Consider the following 22,041-nt stretch of genomic DNA (forward strand, 5'->3'; position numbering starts at 1 on the left):
CCAACTTCCTTCAAAGAATTTGCTTCTCATGATGAACAGAAAGAAGCAATGCAAAAGGAGTATGATGCCCTCATAAAGAACGACACTTGGAAGTTGGTTGATCCTCCATTAGGAACCAAACCAATTGGCTGCAAGTGGGTCTACAAGAACAAGTATAAAGCTGATGGCTCACTTGACAAGCACAAAGCTAGGCTTGTGGCAAAAGGTTTTTCACATAAGGAAGGGGTCGATTATGAGGAGACTTTTTCCCCCACAGCAAAATGGGCTACCATCCGAACACTCTTTGCCCTAGCAGCTTAGAACGATTGGAAATTCCATCAAATGGATGTAAAAACTGCTTTTTGAAATGGAGATCTAAAAGAGAATGTTTTTATGTCTCAACCTAGAGGATTTGCTGTGAAAGGAAATGAACATAAAGTATGCAAACTTGTGAAGTCCTTGTATGGCCTCAAACAAGCACCGCGAGCCTGGTATGAAAAACTAACTGAGCATCTTCTGAAACTCAATTTCAAACATTATGATCTTGATGATACAACTTTATTTGTCAAGAAAGTTGGCAAAACAATTGCATATCTTGTGGTATATGTAGATGATCTTTTGATGATAGGGAACAATGAAAGCTACATTGCATCCATAAAGAAGGAATTGGGGAAAAGTTTTGAATCACTGATTTGGGCTATGTTCATTACTATCTTGGCATTGAAGTAACCCAACATCCGAAGTCCATATTTCTTTCTCAAAAGAAATACATTGGAGATCTGTTGAACGTGTTTGGCATGACAGAATGCAATCCTCTTACTACTCCAATGGAACAAAACTTAAAGCTCACATCTATTGAAGGAAAAGAATTTGAGGATGCAACAAAGTATAGACAGCTTGTAGGAAGTCTCAACTACCTAACTACTACCAGACCAGACATTTCGTTTGCTGTTGGAATCCTCTCCAGGTTTATGCAAAAGCCTTGTGAGCGACTTTGGTCTACTGCAAAAAGAGTTCTAAGGTACTTCAAGGGAACTCAAGACTTTGGAATCAAGTATACACAAGTGGATGACTTCAGCTTGATTGGATGCTCTGATTCAGACTTCGATGGAGACAAAGAAACTGGGGTATCTACTTCAGGATATGCTATGAGTCCTGGATCAGGAGTTGTCTCCTGGAGATCACGCAAACAATCAGTTCCAGCAGATTCCACAACAGAAGCAGAATACGTGGCATCAGTTGAAGCAACAAAAGAAATTGTGTGGCTCAGGAAAATTATTGAAGATTTGCAGGTAAAACAAGTATAATCAACTCCACTCATGATTGACAATACCTCTGTAATAAAGTTGGCCAAGAACCCAAAGTTCCATGATCAAACGAAGCACATCAATGCTAAATATCATCTGATTCAACATCATGTTGAGGCCAAAAGAATCCATCTCTGTCATTGTTCCACTAATGAGAAAATTGCAGACATATTCACCAAAGTGCTTGGAAGAGAAAAGCTTGAATGATTCAGAATGATGCTTGGACTCACCAACACCCCTTCAGATTAAGGGGGGGAATGTTGACACTTAATCCTCAGGATTGGGTGAATATAATGTGAATAGATAAATAAGTAATATGAATAGTCATCGGGAGATGAAGCGAATAGTCTCTCCCTCATGTATATAATGAAGACCTACCTGATGGAATAAGACACACGAATCAATTTTGGTTGAGGAGTTACTGCCTGGTCTGACAATTAAATTGATTAATCTGTAAAAAAAAAAAAAAATTAACCAATTTAATTAATTGTATATATTTGATTGACTAACAGTTGATTAGAATTAATGGATTTAATATAAAATTGGATTTTTAATTAAATTTTCCTAATTTTAGCCTAGGCAGAATTTTTTCTAGAATTTTGGCAATTTTGATACTTCAACTTTGGAAGCTCATAAGTGGAGTTTTACTTGGCCAAATAAGGTCCAAGATGGATCGTTAGATAGATAAAATCATGGAGAACATTTTTGAAGTGGTTACATGACCAGATTCCATCATTTAATGAGTCTAAAATCTAGCAGAAAATTAAGCTCTGAATTTGTAACTAAAACTAATTTTTTGAGTTTAATTTTTGCATTTTTCATTTGCTCAAAGCATCAGTTGATTTGCAAATCCATTCGTTTATGTTCTCTTTGACCAATAAGATCTTTACAAGGATCAATGAAAATCTCATATTTCATTTTATTTAATTAATTAATTAAATTTTAATTGGAGATGTTTTTTTTCCAAATTTGGTATTTTTTTATTTTGATTTGCATTTTAATTTAATTTTGATTGATTTTTGGCAGGAGAATAGTTGAGGAGATGAGGAAGATAAGATTTTGATCAATGGTATTACTCTAGCAAGAGAGGAAAAGGAACGATGGCCAATCAAATTTGTGGGAGCAAATTCATTTTCCAAAATAGTTCTCTCATTTTGATTTTGATTTGTAATTATAAATATGGATTTTAGATAATGTAAAACGGGGTCTCTTCTCTGCACTAAGGGAATTATAAAGCACTATTGTAAGGGATTTTCAAGTTTTCGAAGTAGGAGGAAAATCTTAGATATGAGTTATTGAGATTTGTCTTTTTCAATTCTAGACTTTGTATTGGGCGCAAAGCTTGCACTATTGCATCTCTTTCTCTTAATGGCGAGGCTTATGATTTGAGAAAGATTGTTGGAGATCAATTCAAGGAACACAACACAAAGATCAGGTTTTAATCAATTCGTATTTTAAATACTATTATGTTTAATGCAAGTTTCATCTTTTTAATTACAGATCTGTGTAAAATGTTTTTATGTTGAGCATTATTGTTTAATGTGAAGATGAAGGTCTTTTTAATGAGCTATCTAGTTCATTAGCTTCATAGATCTATTGTTAATTTTCTCTTTTGCTCTTATACTCAAATCATATTTCTGAGTACCTAGTTACTCATAAATCTACTATCCAAATTCGATTTAATTATCATCGACATTAAGAGAACTATTTCCTAATGTTTTTGGTTGATCATTCATCATTAATTGGTCTCTGAACAGAGTATGTTTTGGTAACTATAATATCAACTAGTAGAACGATTTCATTAGCCAAATATTCACCTAAAATAAGGCATGTTAAAATCCCAATCATTTAAGTACTTTTCTCTTAGTTGGGTTAGATATACATCTTCCTAATTGAGATAGGCTTATGATTTCTTTCCTTTTGCTTGCATTCTAGGATTAGTTTGCATTTAGATTAATCATTACATTCCTATAAGTCCTCTTATCAAAGAGACAATCTTTAGTTGTGGATTGGCTGAGCCCTAGATCAGCTTAAGGATCACTTTTTTTCCCAAGCTCAGCAAGAGGGTTGATCTGATCTCTCTTCTCTATTGGTGAGTAAAAGACATACTTTAAGCCAACAAAGATAGAGAGAAGGTAATTAGACCTAGTTTAACCAATTGGAACCACCATTCCAAACAGAAAAGGAGTTGCTTTAAGTTCTCGACTGAGTGGTCTCCCTTATAATGTTGAATGGTCATTTCGAGCCATCAACATAATCATAAGTGTGAGCATTCCTCATAATGGGAGTTACAACGAGAGTAGATTAACAATGAATTATTGTGGACACTATTGCATTCTAAATCCATTTTGCAAGTTTCCTTAGATTTACCACCAAGGATCATACAATAGAAACATAATAACCTCGTAGTGAATAATATTCACACCATTTGCATGATCATTCATGATCACCAACTTGAATTTGAACAATAGGACATGTGACCATTTGCAATTTCTTAAAATTAAATTTAAATATTTCTCTAACAATTATAGCAAAGAGATAAGGGGATTTTCTTGGATGAGGACCTCACTTGAGCACAGGTTGTGGAACTTAAAAAATCCAGAGAACAGGTTATGGAAGCATGACAGGCAGGGAAATGGGAAGTTATCAAGAATATCTAGGCAGTCATTCAGGACTCCTTCCCACTTTGGTGGGAACCCTGAACTGGAGGTTCCAAATGAAAGGCTCGCTTGGGTAGACGACAGGTTACAACCATTTATATCCAATGTTGGAATGACAATGGATCTTTTTGGTCATCGTCGGGACTCTTGTATGATGCTCGAATCAGTAGACATCCTCTCTGTGATCGAGACTCATGCGAGCCCTATTCGACCTCTCCCAGATATTGCAGGTTGCCATTGGATATTAGTTTGTAGGCATGAGATGAGGAGCTCAGGAGGGGTCAGAGGATCAGGTGGAGTTTCTTGTTTGGCTAGTGACTCACTCCAAAACATGGTATCTTTGATAGGTGAAGATGAGTTTACCCTGTTCATGTGAATTCAGATTAGTGTCAAAGTCTCTTCTTCGAGGGACATCTACATTGCAGTTTGTTACTTCTCTCCCCCCCCCCCCCCCCCCCCCCCCCCCCCGCCTCTTCACCATTTTCCATCCATAATGGATCAAATGGGGACCCCTTTATAGACTTGTACACGGGCATTACCCAATACTCTGCTGGTGGGAAAGTCATCCTCCTAGGTGACTTCAATGCTTGTACTAGAGATCTTTGGATCCCTCTCCACGATCGATCGAAGGATTTGTTTTGTACCTAAGGGATAGATCTAGATTCAGTAGGGCTTCACTAGATGTCAAATGATGCTTTGGGGCCCACTACAATTTATGGTAAGCATCTATTATATTTAGGGGAATCCCAAGAATTGTTGATTCTAAATGGTCTCCCCTGTTTCCCAGACTTCCACTTTTTCAAATGTCCGCCATATGGCGGGTGTGCGAGTGTAGTTGATTATGTCCTCACTAGTTAGAAATTGCACCCTTTTATTCGCCATTTCTCAATCTCCCCCATCTCCCTTTCCGATCATGCACTTCTTTCCTTCTCTCCCTGGTTTTACCCTCCCCTTCCACCCGATACTTCCCCTCACGGCCCACCCCGAACCACCTTTCAATTTGACAAATAAAACCTTGACATCTTCTCCTCTACCCTACACAAGATGCTCCCATCAGAGAACTAGTTATCCTTGCTTGATTCTGCTTCCACTAAATACACTTGTCTTTCATCTACCATTTGGGAAGTAACACTAAAATGCTTCCCCAACTCCAATCATTCCACTTCCATTTCCCCTAAACTTGGATCTTGCCCCATCAACAAATGGTACAATGACAAATGCAAGACTCTACATCAATAACTTTGATATGCTTTCACCCACTGTCAACCTTCTACTCTAACCTCAAAGCTTCTTATTGTTGTCTCCTCTGTCGCAAGAAACAACTCTTTGTTTCCTATAGAAGGCGGGAACTTTATGCTCTCCTTGCCCACTCCCCTAAAAAATTATGGGGTACCATCCTTCCCTGACGCTCCCCTCTTCCATCTGATCTCGAACCTACATCCCTGTTCTCTCACACTTCCAACCTTTATGATATTCTTGGGTAGGCCCAAATTCATGTTACATCCCCACCCTCCTCATGTCACCTATTCTCAGACAAAGATATTAGAGATGCCACTTGGGTGATGAACAATAGAAAAGCAGTCATTGAGGAAGGCTACTAAGCAAAGTTCTTTAAGCATGATTTTCTTGCTTTGGTTAGCTTCTTGGATGATCTCTTCAACCATGTAGTCCGTGAGGTTTTTCCACCGACATGGTCAGACCACATCATCCATCCAATCCACAAAATAGGTTCCAGCTAAAATCCCAATAAATACAAAATGATCATGGTGGGCCACACATTCTCAAAGTTGTATATTATTGTTCTACATAGGAATCTCTCCAATGACCTTGAGCAAAGACAAATCAGAGCTAGGGGATGGGTAGGTTTTTGACTGGCTCATCAGACCATTGACCACATCTTCACCCTTCGCGCCGTGATTGAGGAGGCATGACACTACTCTTCGAAATTATATTGTTGTTTCATATATTTTTGGAAAGATTTTGACTATGTTCCGAGGGAAGCCTTACTCTAGAGACTTGAAGATATTGGCATATTTGCGACCTTGTTAACAACTATTATGCACCTATATGATTTTGTCCTTGGTTATCTTCACGCGACTCATGGGATGTCTGATTTCATCTGAAGCACTATTGGAGTTAAACAAGGTTGTCCATTGTCCCCTACTCTATTTGGGATCTATATTGATGAGTTGGAAGCATTTCTACACGAGCATATCCAAGACACTTATGGTTGCCTTCTTCACTAGGTTATGATATCTATTCTACTCTTTGTTGTTGACATGGTCCTCCTCTCCTCATCCCCAGAAGGATTACAGAGGTAGTTATATGCCTTATCTTTGTTTTGTGATCTTCAAAAGTTGACGGTCAACCTGGGTAAAACAAAGGTTATGGTATTCAATGGGGTTAATAAAACCTTGTACCTTCAATTCCTATTCATAGGGTAGGAGATTAGGATCACCAGCAAGTCTACTTACTTGGGGTTGCAATCCTCAAGTCCCTGCTTCAGTTTACGACCAACGCTTCAGCCTCAAATCAACAAAGGATATGGATCCTTAGCCCTTCTCGAAAGACAACGCTTTCGACATCACTTCCAGGACATCTCACCCAAGATGAGCCTCATGGACACCTTGATCTGTCCCACTATTCTATATGGCTTAGAAATTTGGGGACCGTATTTACTTGAGTTAGATTGGGCTTCAGTTGAGAGAGTTGAGATTATTCTTCTCCATTGCATCATTAGATGCAAACAGACAGTATTGTAGCACACCACCCTTGCAGAGTTTGGAGCTCAGCCCTTTAAGCTTGAGACGGTCTTCAGATTGGTTTCATTCTTGCATTGTATATGGGGCTTTTCAGACTTGATAAAGAGTACAAACCGATATCCTTACTTGGCATATTTCTCTTCTAAGACTATTGTCTATTCTAATCCCTTAGGTTGGGCTAGATGTTGGTTTACAAGAGTTTCAGATCTCTTAGAGTCAATGGGTATTCAGTTGGATCGTCTCCCTCCTTTCTGATATTCCTTAGATGATCTTGGTCACCTTTTACCTACTAGACAAAAGCTAAATAAGATCACCAGGGAGGACATCTACAGGAAGTTTGTCCAGGTCATCTGGTTCAATCCTTCAGGAGGGTTACACCCAAAGATGGCCTTCTATATTGAGCACTTCTTGGAGTTAAGAGACAGGCTCATTGTTCGACCCTAGTATAAGTTTCTCCACTGGATGCATGCTCTTCACATTCCTCTAGGCCAGTTCAGAGTAGGTTCTCATAGAATTCGTGTAGATATGGACCACCATGTTGATAGACAAAACATAATCTGCTAAGTATGTCATTTACAGGAAGTGGAGACCAAGTTGCAGTTCATTTTTGGATGCCCTGTCTACTACGAGATCAGAGGAAGGTTCCATTTCTTGTTCAACGATTATCGGACCCTCGCCAACTTTTTCAAGTATCTTGATCAGAAATCTTTGGCCCTATATATGCATAAGGTTCTCAAGTTTTGAGTACATATTCTTTAGCCTCCCATCAGACTAGACCCCACACAGAGGATCATAAATTTTTTAGGGTACTACCTTTAGACAGGGCACCAAGAGACTGATTGAGACTAGTACATATCCAAACTCTATATCAATGAGGATATGTGGGACATCACCTCCCCACACGAGACCTCAACAGATATTTGTCTCAGATCCATTCTTAGGATACGGACTAGGTCCTCCAGACCTCAACAACACGTGAACTCTCCCATGCAACGATTTAGTGGATAGTCTGCACCTTCCACCAGTTCTTCATCGGGCCAACAGACATTGTTGAGTTTCTTCAGTGTTCTTCATTCAGCCTCGGATTTTAGGAGAGATGGGTCTTCTTAACACTTTATAAATCCCTTTAAAGATGAGGAAAGGGATCCCAAAGGTAATCACAAACCACTTGTAGGTTAGGGTATAGTCCCCCTAACCTTGGAGAGGGATCTCTCATTGGATCAACTATCAATCAAAAGACTGATATGATATGAATTTTAGACTGATTATTAAGCTTAGAGGTAGATGATATAATGTTGAATGAAAATTGTTGGGAGTGAAGGCCGCTGAAGGATAGGATTATAGAACATCAGGACATGCATAAGCCATCAAGATAACATAGGCAAGGTAGGCACATGTCTCAAGTCAATTGTTGGTTGTAGTATAGTGGAGAATGAAGGAAACATATAAATATTCAGTCAAATGTAATAGAGCATAAGGTTATGAATTATGCTACACAACTTATAACCAAATATTCAGAAGAAACATGACAGAGCAACAAAGAATTCTATCATGTATGAGATCCACAATTATCCTGAGCATCTAAGGATGAATTCAAGACAACAATTTCAGAAATGGATATAAAATTAACATAAAGAAAACACAAACTTGAGACCACACACCACAGGAATCTACGAAATTGATAACACAATATGTTTTGAGATTTTTTATTAAAATATTAAACCCACAGGGCCTCCTCCTTCTCAAGAATTCTCCATCCTCTTTTACATTGTATATTTAGCCTTTAAATACTCTTTTGGCCAAGGGCCAGATACATTGCATTTCATCCAGCTAAGTGGATCAAAAGGTGTGTTCTATCTTTGTTTCTAACAAAAATAGCAAGATTCAGGTCAATTACAGAAAAGCATTAATTCATAAAATCATCTTCATCCTCATTTGCCAGTAGTCCTCTAGGAGATCCCAAACTTCCTTCCATGGTGTCAAAAATCCTTCTAAAAACCCTCATGATTCTCTAGTTCATTCCTCTTCTGCTTATCGGGTCACTTTCAAACATTTAAAACCATAAAACATGGCGGAGTATAGGTTGTGACTATAGACTTAGTCTTCCGGGGTTAAGACCTTTAGCTTCGGATAGGGGGGCAATTCTTTGAAATATTTCCTTGATGTTTGGTCCTTTGGAATAAATACTTTGGGACTTGGTGGAAAAGGGGGTTGAATCTTTAGAATACTTCGCTACAAATGGTTCCCATGAGTAACGCATGGAACCACAACACATGTGTCGGGGTCTTTATAATATCAAGGCTTTTCAATCAGTAACTTCATAACGTAACAATTGCACCATCCAAGACTTGCAATCGCTGATTGTTGGGCCTAAGAATTATCCTTAAAATACATCCACTTTCACTCCATTCACACATTTTCTCACCTCTATTCCACCACCATGTCACCACATCAGCTTCACTTTCATCATTAAATGGGTTACCATTGTGTTTTCCAAAACATTATTAATTCTTAGTATTTTTAAGTGATTTTATGGTTAAACTTTAGAAAATAATATCTATATACTTATACCTAACAATTAGAATGAGTTTGTTGGCATGTGTAGGTACAAAGGAAGCTTCTAAGGCACCCTTATGTGGCACTCTATGTTCAAATTCGAATTTGAGGAGATCATGGACCTCATGGATAAGATCATGGACCTCATGGAGAAGATCATGGAGGATAGGGTTATGTGTCACCATTGGTTGAGAGATATGTGGATTTGAAGAGGGAATAGTGGATCCACATTTATGAGTTTGCTATCATAACTTTTGTATAAATAGGAATGTTATCTCCTTCATTTGTAACTTTGGAATTTAGAATTTAGAATTGAGAAGTTAGAATTTAGTACCTTAGGATCTTATAAGTTTGTAATGAGAAGTTAGAATTTGGAATCATTGTAATGGAGATTTTAGAACCTCTTGGAATGTAGAACTTGTAATTGCAAATTGCAATTGAAGATAAATAAAATGGAGGATCTTTGATATTCTACATTTGACTTCTCTTTTGATGTGCTTGTGAATCCTTGGAATGGCCCCCATTGTCTAGCAAGTACACTTTTGTTTTTGTAAGCTTTCATTTTATGTTTGTTTGTAAATTTCATTAGGTTCATATGTTTGAAATATTAACGAATGACCTTTCGTAAGAAAGTATTAATGTTTCTTTCAATGGATCTGATTTGTTATTTAATGTTTAATTTCATCATTTTAAATAGGTTGTTGATTAAGATGATTAGAAATATTAATTAGCAGTCTCCTGTAAGGGAGATTTAATATTTCTTACACTTTTCAAAATGTTTTTAGATTTCATTTTGTTAAATGACTAAATAGGTGTTGGAGATCCTAATAAAAGACCTCCTGTAAGGGAGATTTGGCATTTATTCACCTAGCTTAGTTTAGTTTGTCTCTAAGTCCATATATATTGGATGATCCTCGAAGTTTACTTACCTGGATTCATAGTAAATGAAACTCTAATTTGCATCCGCATTTTAGACCCAACATTTTGGCGTCGTTGCCAGGGAGGATGATTTGGAGATAGACTTAGGAAGTTATTTTTATTGCAATTTCTTTTTATGGACTAACTTGTGAAACCTGGTGACAACAAGATCTTCATAATGGAGTTCAAGTTTGAACATTTTTTATTTTCATACTTAGTTTAATTTCAAATTCAGTGTTTTTAAGCCCCCCATTTGTTACTAATCCATCTACGGATGAGAGATTTGAAGATGTTAAACAGGTACTTATTGGAGAGCAAGGACAATATCAAAGAGTGGTTTCAAAAGAACCTTGCGCCAACTCCAAGAATAAGACAGGTTACTCACAGGCTTGCAAATCATAAGGTAAAAATTTTAAATCTTGATGTGAGCATTTTCGAATTCTTAGTCCGTAGGTGGCTTCACTGGAAGCATTCTTTTACCTAGGAAAAAAAAAAAAACTTTCAAGTTAAGGTAGAATAGATTAGAAAAATAAAACAAGATCTTGTAGACTTTTCTTTTAAAAAATAGAAATAAAAAAAAAAAAAAAAAAAATCATCTCATTTTTCATGAATAAGCTACTCCATCCACGCTAACCCACAAAAATAAAATAAAAACAAATCAATAGTTTAGTATGCTCTCTTCCTCTGCTTCGAGCGATCAGGGAGATTAGAAAATCTATTGATTTATTTTCAAAAATAATATAAAAATCTCTTGCTCGGAAATTGCACAAATCATTAAAACTACAACATTATAAGAAATCGAAATCATTTTTTTTTAATTCGTTTATTTTCTATTTCAAATTTAAAAATGAAATCTATAGTTTAGTGATTTGATAAAAAACCATATTTCCTCTTAGGCTAGGTCTTTTATGCGCTAGGACCATTTCTTCAAGCAATCCAAGTTTGCATATAAACAATTCAAACAGGAGGTTGAAACTTCTCTACATTTACTTTGTTCTCGGCTTCTGAATTTTTGGAGCTCATAATTTCTGTAATAATGAGATCCTTCTTTGCATTTGATCTTAATTGTGAACAAAGTGTGCCATGTTGGGTTGCACAACTGGGTCTCTTGGATCCCTTTCCCTTCATCCAATTATCAATCTTGCTTGATTTCCCGTTTCGATGGTCAACCTCAATCTCAACATCATTCTCACTTTCTTATCAATCTTGTGTCTCATTTTGTTGTGACTCTTCCGTATGGGCATCACTGCTATCTCGATGGGTTTCAGAGTGGAATTTCATGTGACCAAATAGGCCTTTTGATGAACTGAATTCCTTCCCATGCAGATCACAATTTATAGAAGAATCGATGGGTTTGGAATCGAGTCGTGACCTAACTGATTTGATTTTGTTACAGCATTGCCAGAAGACGCAACAATTTTGACATGTCGTTTTGAAACATGCTTTTTATCAAACCAAAAAAAACCTAGAAAAACTAAGACATGGGTGATTTCCAGAACAAAATGAGTTACATAACCCAGAAATTATTTCCTTGGATTCCTAACAGTTTGAGAGGAAATAGTGGTTCTTCGGGACCCTGTTTTGGTGACTACGTGAAGAAAAAACAATTTTTTTAAAATTAATGCACAGACAATTACGGGTTTTGCTGGCAGTGAAGCAGATTTCTATGGCCATCAAATCCCTTGCTATCAGTCTAAATGGATTCAAAATTGAAAACAAGATAATAATGCATGGATAGCTTAGAGATATGGGAAGAGAAATTGTCGAAGCTTCAGGATTGGCTCGTCATATTTGGTGTTGGATAGAGAACATTAATGATCTATTAGAGCAATTCTCATACGTTATCAAGGAAGTGCATGGAATTAGGCGTTTGGTGTTGATAACATAGATAGCGATGTCGAGAGCTCACAAATATCAATGGTGTTGCGATTCTATTAAAACTTTCGTAGTACAAAAGCAAGAAATAAAGCAGAGCAGAGTGTGGGATTTTTTTTCTTATTCTACCAAATCAGTCTCTCCGAGGCCATGGTTGCCTTTGATAAATCGATAATTTGCATTAGAGATGCATTCAGCTCCATGTTATCGATGATCATCCTCATTTTAGTGGCCATTCTTGCGTTTTCCATTTGGTTTTTTTTCGTTTGCATCTTCTGCATTGCATGAGGAAGCTTTGCCAAAATACACCTTATTGGGCCATTTCCGCAAAGAAATAGGAAACAAATGATCTCATGCTCTAAGATTTCTTCCATGCAGCCGTCCGTGATCAATTTTAAACTAGATCAAGTAATATTTATTTCGTAATCGAGATATGCAGTTGCAAAGAGCATGCGAAATGATGATACAACAACTAAACAACCAATGCTTCATGAAATTCATTCACCCCGGCATGCTGCAAGAGGACCTTTATTGGTGAGCATACGCTTGTGAATAAGGTAAAGATTAAAAATTTCTGGTAAAAGTTAAACTGTGCCAAGTTGTAAATTTTCCTATTACAAATTATCTGATAGCTAATGTAAGAACACATAGTGTGCAAACTACAAAATTTGAGGTTTGCAATTTGTTACAAGAAGAGAAAGGCACTCCATTCAATAATAATAACTGCTTTGTAATATGTCAAAGATAACCACATGTAAAAAATGACATTCCCGACAAAGACATCGGATTCAAATCAATTTTTAATTATTTTTCCATGGAGATCCATACCCTGTTCGAGAGTACCCAACTCAGTGCACACTGAGAGAAAACATGCCAAAATTCTTTTTTTTTCCAACACATTACATGTTTTCTCTATATAGCCAAATTTGCGTGCTTTCTCTATACAACCACATTTAGCACTCATGTCTACAAGGGCACTCTGCACAAAGGCACATGAGTATCAAATCCAGTTTCACATATTTTATCATGGATTTCCAATCTTTGTTCCAATTCTGTCACTTTTAAAATGCCATGAAGAAAGTTGAAAATTTGAGAATCCAGGTTGGTTTTATTTCCAAGATTGATAAATCAAGTTATGCATTAGCATTTAATAGATTTCATTGATTATAAATATGTGCCATGCATCTTTTAAAAATTATGGAACACTTGGAAGAGAATTTGGAGGATTGATTTATCGAATATTTGGAGGATTATACAAAGGATGATTATCTTGTTTCAATAGCTTAGAGTTGGCATTAAAATTATAACTTATTCTTGTTGTATGTTTTTCTATGACATACTAATCTACAGAACACAAAAAATCTTTATAATGCCAAGATTTTTGCCATGCACATTCCATGAGTCATCTGACACAAACAGGGAGTAGATTTTTTCTTTTTTTTAAATGGATATTTATTAAAAATGGATTGTTATCAACATTAGGAATTGGACTAAAATTACACTTTTGAGTCTCCTTAATCTGTTTTATTTGGCATTAATTTTTGTGTAATAATCATCAAGGAATTGGCCATTTTATTTTTGAACACACTTATGTTCTTTATGCCAAGTTTTTTGCAGGTTTCAGATGATCAACTGATCATTAAGGAGATTAAATTTTGATGACAATTGGTCTTCAAAAGACTAATTTCATGAGAAATTCTAAACAAGTCCATGATCATAAAACGAAATTTCCAGAAAATTACAAATTCTTGCAACTTCCTATAATAGCTTAATGGTTTGACATTAGCAAATTCGAAGAGTTGGGGTTTGTTCCTAAATGTCCAAGAATGGTGAAATACCTATCCACTTTTGATTTCGAAGTCTACAAGTGGCTAGTCAACGTTGGTCAAACTCAGCAATTTTAGCAAAAATTCCAAAATTAATGAGCAGATTTGCTATATTTGAGATTTTTCATGCCATAATTCACTTTTTCCCAGCAAGAGTCATTATCCATTTCCCATTACCCACATACACTTCATTACATTTTCTTCAATCCTAACCCACCAATAAAACCAACAAAGCTCATTTACAAGCTTTTTGTTCCACTTTACATATTCATTGTTAGTTTCTTTTTTCCTACACTTGCAAATAAAACCTTGCTTCCATACACCATTGAGTCCATAGTCCTTGAGTCCAAATATTTTTCAAAAAACACATTGAAGCTTGCATGCTTTAAGGGAAAACTATCATGTCGATAAACCAAGGGAATACATCAATGTCCCTTATTCATCAGATCTTCTAAGTATTCGACAACAACAAATTCATTTAAACTTAGAAAGATGTGTTTGGGGCATCTTGACTCTCATCCACATCAAAGATGGGAGCTCTCGTGTTGACTAGTGGCATCCATTAATGGCCACTAAGTTAACAAATTCTTGTTATGTTTGACACCGAAACATTTATTCACATGACAAGAATTGTGCCAATGAGTGTTGAAGACTTGAAGACCAATCATTTTGTAGCAGAGGAAGCATATTTACTTTCATTACTTTTCAGTTTTTAATGTGAATGACTTGAGGACAAGTCAATAAATAAGGCTAAGAGGGAAAGTGTAAATTTTGAATTTTGTATACCTTCCAGGCCTTATACATTTTCAGCCGCATTCGGCAGTAGATTCTGAACATTCAGCAGAAGATCCAGCAGCAGATTTAACAACAGATGTAACAATAATAAAAGATTCACTTTTTCGACTTCATCCACCATTTTCACAACCAAGTGAAGAAGACTATGATCAGAATTTTGCAGCCACACATACACAACTCTCATCCATTTTTGAAAGGGTAAGTTGCGGTATGATATTTTCTAACTTTTAACCATTTAATTCCTTGAAAGCTAGAATGATAATTTTTGGAAAAATTTTCCTTTCCTCATTTCATAAAATTGCCAAAACCATCAGTTTAGGGGGGATACATTTACATTCATACTTTGTCACATTCATATTTTTTCATATTCATATATCACATTCTAAAACCCACCTACCTTCAAAATATATTCACTATTACATGAGCATATAAATGGCTTTGTAAAAAGTACTTAAAAGCTAATTGGATGGAACACAATCATGGTTGTTACACAAGAACCATCCATGACGCATTCCAACAAAAATACTTTGCAATAAAAATCAAATTATCAGTATGCAAAGTTCATACATTAAAATTGAAGGTAACAAACAAAATATGGTTGAAACACAAGAACCAACCAAGTTGCAATTCATCAAAAACACTTTGCAAAAGTTAAGTAAATGATCTCATGCAAAGTTTAAGCCAAAGCTCAATTATCTAAAAGAAATGTAATAGATTGCATGAGGACATGCAATACCTTCAGTTTGGGGGTATGTTGGGCCTAAGAATTATCCTTAAAATACATCCACTTTCACTCCATTCACACATTTTCTCACCTCTATTCCACCACCATGTCACCACATCAGCTTCACTTTCATCATTAAATGGGTTACCATTGTGCTTTCCAAAACATTATTAATTCTTAGTATTTTTAAGTGAATTTATAGTTAAACTTTAGAAAAGAATATCCATCTACTTATACCTAACAATTAGAATGAGTTTGTTGACATGTGTAGGTACAAAGGAAGCTTCTAAGGCACCCTTATGTGGCACTCTATGTTCAAATTCGAATTTGAGGAGATCATGTTTCATGGACCTCATGGAGAAGATCATGGAAGATAGGGTTATGTGTCACCATTGGTTGAGAGATATGTGGATTTGAAGAGAGAATAGTGGATCCACATTTATGAGTTTGTTATCATCTTTCATTTGTAACTTTGGAATTTAGAATTTAGAATTGAGAAGTTAGAATTTAGTACCTTAGGATCCTATAAGTTTGTAATGAGAAGTTAGAATTTGGAATCATTGTAATGGATATTTTAGAACCTCTTGGAATGTAGAACTTGTAATTGCAAATTGCAATTGAAGATAAATAAAATGGAGCTTTTTTTATCTTCTACATTTGACTTCTCCTTTGATGTGCTTGTCAATCCTTGGAAGGGCCTCCATTGTCTAACAACTACACTTTTGTTTTGGTAAGCTTTCATTTTATGTTTGTTTGTAAATTTCATTAGGTTCATATGTTTGAAATATTAATGAATGACCTTTGGTAAGAAGGTATTAATGTTTCTTTCAATGAATCTGATTTGTTATTTAATGTTTAATTTCATTAGTTTAAATAGTTTGTTGATTAAGATGATTAGAAATATTAATGAGCAGTCTCCTGTAAGGGAGCTTTAATATTTCTTACACTTGTCACTATGTCTTTAGATTTCATTTTTTTAAATGACTAAATAGGTGTTGGAGATCCCAATGAAAGACCTCCTGTAAGGGAGCTTTGACATTTCTTCATCTAACTTTGTTTAGTTTGTCTCTAAGTCCATATATATTGGATGATCCTCGAAGTTTACTCACCCAGATTGATAGTAAATAAAACTCTAATTTGCATCCGCATTTTAGACCCAACACCGATATGCGGGATCCCCCTTGGTTCTTAGCCCCCGTGCCTTTCCTTCTTTGTGATCGTGAGTTAGCCCCCACATTGAAGCCCTTCTATTAGTGATTTCCAATCGGCGGATGTAAATTTGGTACACAAATTTCACTTTCGCCAATCGTCAATCACCTTTCATACTTAACCCTTGGTCCTTTGGCGCTCCTCGTGACTGTAGGCTAGCCCCCACATCGAAGCCCCCCAATCGATGATTTCTATTAGATGCACAACATGCCCCAACCTCCGATCATCAATCTCCGATATGTGACGTCATCACTGCCACGTGTCACCTTGTGACTGGTGACATGTTTCACCCTTTTTTGGCCCCTTATGACCCCTGAAAATGCCAAATATTCCTGCCACGTGTCCACCATACTGCCACATCATGATGACTTCAGTTGCCACATGGCCCTTATCAGAACCAATCATAACCCACCACGTGTACCTTATTAGATCTAATCAATTTCTACCATGTGCACTTTATAGGATCCAACCTATCACTGCCATGTCTCTCTTATCGGATCTAGTCTCTGTTTGCCACGTGTCCCTTTAGGAGGAGAGAGAAAAGGCTTGAGCTTCTCTAGTTTTTCAAACAAATCCTCTATTAATTTACTTCAGGCCCTTCATGACCCTTTAACACTAGAAGCATATTCCTGATGATTTAATTGTATATTGCAATGCACATATTAGAGTTTTTGAAATATGGTCACTCTGCCTCATTTGCAAATCGTTGATCACCGAAAACCAATTTTTGATATCGTTTTATGCTCTGATATATGATATGCGATGTGCTTTGGACCTCTGATCGTCGAATGCCGATATGCCTGAAACCTCGACTACCAATATGACCATGTAGCTCTGATTTGTGGGATCCAGGATTTTGGAACCTTTGATCACTGATATGCGATATCGACAATTTTCTGTATTTTGAAGAGTAAACTTGAACTTGCTCTAACTTTGTCTCTAAAAGCTAGTTTGAAGAACTGAATATACCGTTGGAAAGATGCTTCCGAACACTTTATCATGAAAACACCTGCAATATTATTTTATAGAAGATTGACAAGAAAAAAGCCTTCCCAACCTTAGACTAGTTTGATAAATGACCCTTTGAACATGAAAACCTTTTAGACTATGACACCTAGTGATTCATAGGCTAAACTGACCAGAATGAATACTAAGAGGCAAACACCATTGATTCCTATTATGGGACTCTAACAGGTCTTGTCCTCAGACCCATTAGCTCCCAGATCTTCTCTGCCAGGGCTAGATGTTGATTTACTTCATGAATTGTATCTTTTATAGGAGATCGTTTGGTTCTCCCACTTTGTATGGACATCGTTGTACTCAACATTCCCTTTGACCTACTTTGTGGTCATTAGTTGGACATAAATATAATTATCTTATCTTATCTTATCTTATTCAATGTGCAACTTTCCTATACATTTTTAATGGTATTTTTATAGTATATTTAAATTGTTTCGATGTAGTATTAAGAGAGTGTTTTAGTGGATATCTAAGCATGACTCTTTAATCCTAATCCAGTGCCAATGAATTATATCTCTTGTGAGCTAAAGAGTATTAGTGCATTTAGGGTTTAAGCATTAAGATTCTTGTTGTCTCCCTTTATGGACACGTGTATGTATTTTATATGAGCACTAATTTATAATTCCCACTTTGGAGGCAAGTTTCTGATTTGTACATTTGTGCATTTTTTGGGAAAGAATTGAGGGGAGTTTGGATCAAGAAATTGAAGCGCTTATTTTATTTTAATATGTGTGATTTATTGATAATGGTTGTTGAAAGAACCCTATAAGATCTAAATTAGTGGAGGTGATGAGGTAGATCTTTGTGTAGTTTGTGGACATTTAAATCATTAGTAGTATTTCCACCAATAATTAACTTTGTAGTTTCCACTAGCATCATCACCAACATTAGCATAAAAATCATTATTAGTATTTTATCCGATAACAAAATTTGTACCGTATGAGCTGCTAAGATTGATAATTGATATTCTCATAAGCATATAATTGAGTTATAAGCCTCAATTCCATTTGAATCATAATTATTAGATATAATTTCATTCATTGGCTAACATTCCATTCAAAAAAATAGCCCCAATTTCAATAGTTTCTCTACATCCTTATCTAGGCCACAACCACTAATAGCACCAACAATTAGAATTGTATTGTTTAAAAATGGAATTGAATCATTGGGAGGGATAAGTGATAACTGACTAATTATACCAAATCCACATTTAAGCAAGATATGGATTATCATCGATCAAATATGAAAGTTTGTTCTTCCATGCGACGTGAATGAATATTTTGAGCATAATTTTTTTGCTGCGAGATTAAGAATAATGTTTCTCCTTAAAATGCACACTAGTACAAAATAGCTAATTAGTTACTAAAAAAATGACTAAAATTTGCACATAAACGACCATTTTTTAGTCGGCGACCAATAGTAGCTAATTTACAGTATCTTAGAACGCGACCAATTTTTAATCATTTTTAGCTTAGCCATTAATTGGTTGTCTCAATTTTATCATCTAGTAGTATATTTAGTCATAAATTTAGTCACTAATTTAGTCATCAATTGTCGCAATTAATAATCAAATATACAACAAAATATATCACTGTATGATTGCTTGAGAAAACCAATTAATGACCAAAATGTTGGTCGTGTTATAAGATACTGTAAATTAGCTACTAATAGTCATATATATGCAAATTTTAGTCATCTTTTGAAACCAATTAATGACCAAAGAAATATGACCAAATTTCAATCGTGTTATAAGATACCGTAAGTTGACTACTAATAGTCATATATATACAAAATTTAGTCGTCATTTGTAATCACAAATTTATCATTTGCATTAATCATTTATCTTTTTATGGTAGTTTCATATTTATTATATAATCGACTAATTTAGTAGTTTCTATTCATTTCATTAATAATAATTATAAACGACTAATTTAATCATATATTCATTTTATTTGTGTTCATCATTAATCAGTATAAACTACTAATTTAGTAGTTTTAGATTTACTTTGTGTTCACTATTAATCAACATAAATTAATTAGTATGATTTTGCGACTAAATTGAAAAAAAATGTCATACAATGTGCATGTTTATCTAATATAAAAACGCAAAGTTACATATGTTAATTGCAATACTAAATAATATCAAGTGCAAATATAAATATTTTCAACCACATAAATTTTATTATATAAAATGTTAGAATATGAGTTTCCAACTTAATATTGGTTGGACTACAATTTACACATGAAATATTGTTTTATCACTTCAAAATATTATCATTGTTTTGCCAAGGCATTGCAAGTGAATTCACCAACTCTGAATACTTGACCATCAATCTCTATGTGTGTGTCTTATGCAGGATATTAGCTCTAAGGGTATCGCTAGACCGGTTCTCTTTTCTCTCTCTTTTTTTATGTCTCGCTCCAGTGTAATTGCTCTCCTCTTTCTTCAATTTTTGCTTCTTACCATCAATATTGAGTTCCTCTCCTAAAAACGAAAGAAGATACAATGTAGAGTATAAGACATGAAAGATGATGAATACTTGAATATAAACTAAACTATAAAAATATTATATGACATATACCTCAACATCAGCAATGTCAATATTATAAAGCAAGAAACTCGAACAAGTTTTCTTTAGTTGGGAAATAGTGGCCACTATGTGGCCAGATGACTTGTATAAACAAAACAAATAAAACGTCACCATAGAAAAAAACACCTTAGTAACTTAGTATTCAACCTTCAGAGAAATATTAGGCACAATCATGCCAATTAAGTTAAATGCTAAAAAACATAGGTTGTAGATAACTTGTTAAAACAAATAATCTCAGATGTGATGTCTAATCCTTGTCGTTTTATTCGCAACAACATTTCATTCTCTAACGCATGAACTTGGCCAAGTATATAGACAATTTGTGCTCAAATAAAAACATGAAAGTAAACTTTTTTAATAGTCATAAAAATATTTTAACACAACAACTAAAAAAATTTCAATTAATATAGTGTAATACTAAACTCATCTTCAAGCTTTGGATGTTTTTTAAATGGACATGATACCAAGTATTTTCAATTTCATAGTTAAAATACAAACCAAAATCAAAAGAAACATTCAAAACACAATCAAACAATAAAGAGAGGATATCATGGAATGAACATTGCAATTATAAAAAAATTGTTTACCTATCCACCAGTGTCTTTTTTTCCTGTGGAAAAAGTCGTAATTTCCATTAATAAAAATGAAAATTACATTTTGTATATGCATAAGCATTACTTTGATCTGGCACTGGCTGTCCAACCAAAAATGTAAGAAAATTGTGCATTCCTCCTCGCAGGGAGTACATATAGTTCAAAAACACTTATAAGTTTCTATCCTCTTCTCAGAGGATAAAGAGTAACCGATGACTATTTACATAAATATAAAAAAGATAAACAAAAAATATATGTTTTTTATCAAAAAACTAAGTTAAAATGTTTCATTTCAGTGTTGCTCTTATAGTGCTTCAGGGTCTATGAATGGCCTGTGATAATGCTGATACACGACCCCATCCAAGTCTTCGCAGATCATCCAAGAGTTGTCGTCCCTGATCGCTGCTTCTTTGGATAGGTAGTCAGCAAAGGTGTTCCGCTCCCTATAAATATGATGACAAGTGAATGAGTCAGAAAGCAAGACAAGTCTATGAATCTCATCCAGTATATGCCTCAAAGTGAAAGAAAAACATGTATATTTTTTGTTGATCCAGTTTATAACCAGCTTTGAGTCACCAAAAAGCTACAGGTTGCAGCAATGTTTTTGTAAGGCAAAAAGGATAATGTTTTTTGCAGTAATCAGCTTGGCATAGTTGTTGGTTCCCCTGCCTAGTCCCATTTGAATTTTGAAAAAATGGGTTTCGAATAAGTATAGAATCGCTCCCCCGCCACAACCTGTCTCCTGAGCTGAACCATTGAAATAAGCCCAAGGGATTGATTTGTTGACAACCTCTGTCTCAACATTCCTTGTCTGGTTTTTTTGGGACTCTTCAAGGATCATATGATAATCTGCTACGATTCTGTTATGTATGGAGGGCCAGTGTGGGACCTTCTGCGTGAAAATTATCTCATTCTTGATATCCAAATCGCTCAACAGATTAGCAGAGGCAGGTTCCTTTCCTTTCCAGATGTATCCCTCCACCAAGAGGTCCACGCCTCCTTTACTGTTATCCCATGCCAGCTGGGCCTGATGGAAAGTGTTGTCCAGATGCCATTCCAAAGATCTTGTGCCAAAGGACAATCTAGGAAGAGGTGTTCTGTGTCCTCGTTGTTGCTTCTGCAGAGGTGGCACCAGAACGGTCCAACGAAAGATCGCTTCATCAGATTTTCCCCTGTAGGGACCTTGTTATTTAAGATGGACCATATGACCAGATTTTTTCTGGGGG

The sequence above is a fragment of the Pinus tabuliformis genome, chromosome 8, assembly GCF_031772625.1.
Source record: "Pinus tabuliformis cultivar Carrire ecotype Pingquan chromosome 8, CPIR1, whole genome shotgun sequence".
Classification (NCBI taxonomy): Eukaryota; Viridiplantae; Streptophyta; class Pinopsida; order Pinales; family Pinaceae; genus Pinus; species Pinus tabuliformis.